Below are 6,955 nucleotides of genomic sequence, written 5' to 3'. Positions count from 1 at the left end.
GACGATAGGAAGCGAAAACAATGGATTGTCACATATAATGGAAAAGAATGCCCTTGGAAGAAATAATAAAAATGGAGAGAGACTGATAGAAATCTGCCAAACGTTTGATTTAGTTATTAGAGGATCAACATTTTCACACAAGGCAATACACAAATACACATGGTCACATCCCAATGGCCATTCCCGAAATCAAATAGACCACAACTGCATTCGCCATAAGTTGACAAGCTCATTGCTTGACGTGCACACGAAGAGAAGTGCAGATATACATACATAGCGATCACGAACTAGTAATTGCTAAGATACAAATAAAACTAAAAAATATTAAAAGGAAATGTAACAACCAGGTCATTAAACTGCGAGAGCAGTCAAAAATAGAAAAAGTTGGCGAACTAATACCAGAATGTATTCCAACGACAGAAACATCATGGGAAAGAATATATACCCAAATTAAGAATATACTTGTCCAATCTATCGGATACATACAGAAAGCAGACAACACCTGGAACCTCATATAGGAAAGAAATACCTTAAGGGCGAAACCTATAGCTCTGCGTGTTGCGTGTGCGTTCAAAAAATACAAAAACAAAATACATGTATTTGTTGTTGTTTTCAATTTGAAATACATGTATTTTGTTTTTGTATTTTTGAACGCACACGCAACACGCAGAGTTATAGGTTTCGCCCTAAATATGCAAAAACTTGAAAATCCAAATCTTAAGGAGAGATTAGAGGACACGGCGAAAGCAGTGAAGAAATTAGCTCGAACAGACAAACGAAAATACTTCGAGAATATGGCAAAAGAAGCAGAAGTAGCCGCAGCAACACATAACGTTAGAGAACTGCATAATCTTATAAACCGCATTTCAAACAAAAATCCGAAAGTGAACACCGTCATTAAAGACTTAAATGGCCAGCTACTTACATACGCTGAAGACCAAACACGCAGATGGAAAGTGCATTTCGAAACAATAAAGCGCTCGGCACATACGATGCGTGGAGCGTCGCGCTACAACAACCACATGAAAAATGTGTAAGTGATGCCAAGTTTTTTGAAAAACAACAACATGGTTGGTTGCGTCAGCCATGTGGTTGTTTTTCAAAAACTTGGCATCACTTACACATTTTTCATGTGGTTGTTGTAGCGCGACGCTCAACGCACCGTATGTGCCGAGCGCTTAAGTAATATCAAAGAGGCAATTGCTCAATATCGGAAAACCCTTCCACTGTTGTCGAAATCGCCTCGGCAATACTGGAGCTAAAACGTAACAAAGCACCAGGAGAAGACGGTATACCTCCTGAGATTGGTCATCCTGTAGTCTCTGCGAAAATTCTCTACTCATACATTCATCACGCCCATATATCTCTTCATTACAGATACCAAACTCGTGGACGAAAGGCGAAAAACATGAATGAAAATTCGTTACATTTTCAATTTGAAAGTATCCATATCATTCTACTAAATGGATAATTTCACACAAAAAGTAGAATTCTTGCAAACATGTTTGGGGTCTCTAAAAATTCTTTGAAAAGGAGAAGCTGTTTGAACCTTTGTTTTTTGAAATCACATGTTCATTAGGGCTTTAAAGGCCTGCGTACATAAGCTGCTCTGCCTGATTGCCTTGCTTTCCTGCTTCATTTTTGATATAATAAATAGTCTGTTCCAGAACTGCAAGAATCTACTAATTTTTACTATTTTTTCCGATAACATAAAGGAAAAAATGTTATCGTAGTGAAAAATAGTAGATTCTTGCAGGTTCTGGAACATAGCAAAAAATAAAAGAATAAAGATGGCCGAGGAAATTTCGAACTGGGTTGCCCTTTTCTTTTTTATTCTTTTATCAGAAGTAAGCAAGGTAAGCAGGCAAAGCAGCTTATGTACGTAGGCCTTTATTTTTTCAAATTTAACAAAATACCTCACATATTAACAAATATTGTACCGCCTCTATAAGCGGTGTTTTATTGTGCGGCTCGTCGTTCGGACTTGGAAGAGGTTCCATATCATTAATATGAAGAAGTCTTTATGGGAAATAGTTTTTTCTGCATGATATATTTTTTCCTCAAAAAATATATATCCCTATTATACATCGAAAATAGAAATAAATGGTCTGTTCCAGTACTGCAAGAATCTACTAATTTTTACTATTTTTTCCGATAACATAAAGGAAAAAATGTTATCGTAGTAAAAAATAGTAGCTTCTTGCAGGTTCTGGAACACAGCAAAAAATATAAAATGTCGTATGGAATTTGGCACTAACATTACAGCCCAGTTCAGTCAGCTGGGTATTGCTCTTACCTTATATTGTTCTACCATGATTTTGGCCCAACACAATCAGAAACACAGAGCCATGGTCCTTGACAAATGAAGAACCTATATTGCGGCAATTATTAAGAAAAAAGTGGAGTTGGATAGGCCACACTCTGCGCAAGCCTCAACACAGCATTCCAAGGACAGCTAATAATTGAACCCACAGGGCAAAAACAAAATAAATCATTCCATGACTTAAAATCATTGTGCCATAATAAACCTCTGTACAAAACTCTTGTAGAAGCCCTATGTCGATGGTCAGACTAGCACGATTTCAAAAAGTTTATAGACGAGGAGTATGAAGTAGTGAAACTCATGTACATGGTTTTCTGTTTTTGTTGTGTTGCCTCTTCTTGTTATTCGTTGCAAGATTTTTTCTTCCATTTTCTTTCATTTTTATTTTCTCAAGCAAACGTTAACAACAAAACAAGCATAAAAAGATTTAATAAAAACAATTAATTAATGAAATAGTGAAAATTTAACTATTAATATTAATTTAATTATTAATGTTAATTATTTTGTGTTGTTTTTTAGTTTATTTATGTTTGTTTTGTTTTTATTGGTATGATAAACAGAACAAACGTGAATGGTAAAATAAAGAGGACATGCAAAAATCTCAAATTTCACGTTAACGTGTGTGGACACTAACGAAACTTGAAAAGACACTTTAACGAAATTGGTAGTCTGGCCTATCGACTATGTTCCCAAGTGGAAAAATAACCCTCACAGCAAAAAGTTTGCATCCGCGGATGCAGTTAAATCTCTAGAACAATTGCCGCTGGAGTACATATTTTCCTATGAATTTTACAAGAGAGCGCGCAGCTAGGATGCACTCCATTTTGCTTCCACGGCACACAGCTAGGATGCACTCCATTTTCGATCCAAATCACAGCCTTTGGTGTAGTGTTTTGGATTGAATTTAAATGCAGCCTAAAGATGCTATAAAATGCAAGCCAATGCAAATATCCCAAAATAAATAAAATACATTGGTTATTCGTGTAAACAAGAATATTAACTTTATTACACTAAAACGAATTATAAAAACTCTCCATTAAATTTGATCATAACTGAGTTTACTTCCTCTGCTCTGCTTTTTGTGACACCGCAACTGATATTGCTTCATCATCCAAATGGTTTTTAATTTTTCCTCCAACTCCAGTTCAGATTTCAAAAAAACTCTAACTCCATTTCAAAAATAAACTTATGCCAAGTTTACACTTGCGCTCCAAAATCCACTGGATTTCATGAAATCCTGAAATACACCCCGGTATTTACACTTATTTTTTGTTGATTTCAAACATTTCACAATGATCAAGGTAGATGCAAATGCGCAGCTGATCGAACATGAATTTTCAAAACAAGTTGTTGTAAATTGAATTAATCATAAAAAATATACGACAATATAGAACTTTACAACTTTATTTGGAAAATTATCTTTATATCGTATTAATTGTGTATAGTACTAACAAATGAAAAAAATAAAAAAATGATTTTATAGTTGAGACACCTAAATAATAAATTTTGATAGATAAAAGTTGTGCTCAGAACCTGCACAATATTAGTACTTGCTGTGGTTTTCCCGTTTAGTGCTAAAAATGCGTTCCCGTACTCCGAAATCTAGCAAGATTTGCACTTCTCTTTAAACAAAAATAGCGCCGAATAACACCCTCTTCTCCTGTTTTTTGCAATACAATTTTGGCCTAGTAGAAACTAGCAGCAAGCATGTTCATTGGAATCTAATATGATAGCTGATACGTTGATTTTGATATTTATGCTGAAGTTTTTGCAATTTCCGTTTCCGTATTTTTTAAGAAATTTTTATGTTGAAGCAATTTTTGACAATTCGCCCTTTTTTCTAACATTACCATTAAAAAGTAAGGGAACACAATGAAAAATGGCATTGTAACAAAGTAATTTAATATTTTTTCACATTGATTACAAACTTTGATACTAACATTTTTTGTTGCAGCAATTGACCATCTACCTTGTTTATTGTGATACGTGAAAAGTGTTGCAACTTTTGGTACTTTTTTAGGCAAAAACAGGGTTGTATTTCATGTGTACTGCGATTTCGATGTTGACTTCGCTGAAATCACGAAATGAGATGATTTCATTTTTGTATGCGAAATCATGATAAATTTTGCTTGATTCCGCGCGAAATCACGAAATGCCTTCGAAATCGCGAAACGACGCTGAATGTAAACCAAGCATTACGTCTCGTGAATTACAGCAATGTTCGTATCTTTAGTTTGTATTTCTTTCTTTTTTTAAACAAATTCTTATAATTTTAGACACTCTTTCTTGTGTTCAGAAAAAAAACTGAGACTGTAGGGATCAATAAATTGGCTTGCTTGGCTAGGGATCTATAAGCGAGTGCTTCTAAAATGTATCGAGCGGAGTGCATTTTTCATAACTCCGTGTGGACTGCATCGAAAGATGTATTGAAATCACAACTCTGCATTGCACTACTTCCAAACTTTTTTGCTGGGTGCGTTTAAGGCCTGCGTACATAAGCTGCCTTGCCTGCTTACCTTGCTTACTTCTGATAAAAGAATAAAAAAGAAAAGGGCAACCCAGTTCGAAATTTCCTCGGCCTTCTTTATTCTTTTATTTTTATTATGTCAAAAATGAAGCAGGAAAGCAAGGCAATCAGGCAGAGCAGCTTATGTACGCAGGCCTTTACACATGACAGGGCATTTGAGTTCATGTATTGATTGTCAAAAACCCAAAACTTGCCTTTGTGACGTAGGCGTCCAGACAACTGCAAAAACAGTTGTAATATTATGAATAAAAATCATCGATTTCTTTTCGTTTTCCGCTCACATACTGTCGAAATCACTTATAACGTCGTCGTTTATAACCTCATCGTTTATAACGACGACATCCAAAAGTCCTGAATTTCTGCCCTCTATAATCCACACAAATAAATATCGCTTATAACGTCATATCGGTTGTAACGTCGTTTTTTGTGAAATATTCGAATTTTGCTATCGGTTATAACGTCGAACCATTTTTTTTTTCCTTTATTACTCCTCTTGGGAGCATAGGGCTTCTACAAGATGTTTCCACTTATTTCTATCATTACAATATGTTTTTAATTCATCAAAGGATATATTAAGTTTCTTGATGTCTGTGAGGATTGTTCGTCGCCATGTTGTTATCGGCCTGCCTCGCCTTCTACTGCCTTGGGGGTTCCATTCAAGAGCTTCTCTGCATATACTTTGTGGCGGTTTGCGTAGAGTGTGTCCGATCCATGACCACTTTTTCTTCATAATTTGTATATTTATTGGCGTCTCGTTTGTTTTCCTCCATAGATCAGCGTTGGAGATTGTATTTGGCCAAAATATTCTGCATATTCTTCGTAAAAAATTATTGATCTGGGTTTGAATTTTTTGATTAATTGCATTAGTTGTTAGCCACGTTTCACTTCCGTATAATAGCGTCGGTTTGACGCAAGCATTGAAAAAATGCAATTTAGTTTGAAGGGATATCTGCGTTGAACGCCATATATGGTTTAATCTACCAAAGACTGAGCGAGCTTTCTCTAACTTGTATTGGACGTCGTCATATATGCCGCCATTGTCCGACATTATACACCCCAGATAGCAAAAGGAGGTCACCTATTCAATTTCTCCTTGTCCGTTTACAAGAAATTTATTGGTATTGTTGTGGTTAATATGCATGGCTTTAGTTTTTTTGATGTTGACTGTTAAACCGGCTTGTGCAGACAACTTCACTATCTCGTCCAGTTTGGATTGCATATCACTGTGTCTATGAGACATAAGACATATGTCATCGGCGAAATCAAGATCTTCGAGGTGGTTTTGAAGATTCCAAACTATCCCCCTTTTCTTTTTACTAACTTCACCCATTATGTTGTCTAGTGTGACGGCGAAGAGTAGAGGTGATAATGGGCAGCCTTGTTTCACTCCAGCGTTAGTGGAAAAGGTTTCGCTGTTCGTTGTGCCATGTCGAACCCTTAGTGTGGCCCCTTCGTACATTGCTTTTATTAAGTTGACAATTTTAGAGGGTACTCCTTTGGCTTCCAGTGCTGTCCATATTACGCTTCGGCGGATGGAGTCAAATGCCTTCTGGAAATCAATAAATACCAGGTAGAGTGGAGAGCGCCATTCGATTGACTGGTCTATGATAATTCGAAGCGTGTTAGCTTGGTCTACGCAACTGGGTGGGGACGGAACCCAGCTTGTTCGTCTCGTAGAGTTATTTCTATTTCCTGGAGCCTTGTGTTTATTATGACTGCAATTAGTTTGTATATTGTATTAAGTAATGTTATTCCTCTCCAGTTATTGCAGTCAGTTAGGTTGCCATTTTTTGGCAATTTTATAATAATCCCCGTTTTCCAACTTTCTGGGAGTTGTTCATGTTGCCAGGTTTCCACTATGAATGGGAGGAGGATTTCAGCTGAAACTAGTGGGTCGACTTGGAGAATTTCGGATGGTATGCCATCGTCTCCGGGTGCTTTGTTTCGTTTCATGGCTTTTATTGCTGTTGCGATTTCGCCAACACAGGGCGGATCGATGTTTATAGCTTCTGTCGCCGATGGTGATTGATATGTATTACCAGTTGCGACTTCACTTTCCTCATTTGGATTTATGTTGCTGGTTGTTTCGAAATGTTCCTTCCAAC

The sequence above is a fragment of the Musca autumnalis genome, unplaced genomic scaffold (genome assembly GCF_047663935.1).
Source record: "Musca autumnalis isolate F117 unplaced genomic scaffold, ASM4766393v1 scaffold_5, whole genome shotgun sequence".
Lineage (NCBI taxonomy): Eukaryota > Metazoa > Arthropoda > Insecta > Diptera > Muscidae > Musca > Musca autumnalis.
Note: the sequence above shows the minus strand (reverse complement) of the source record.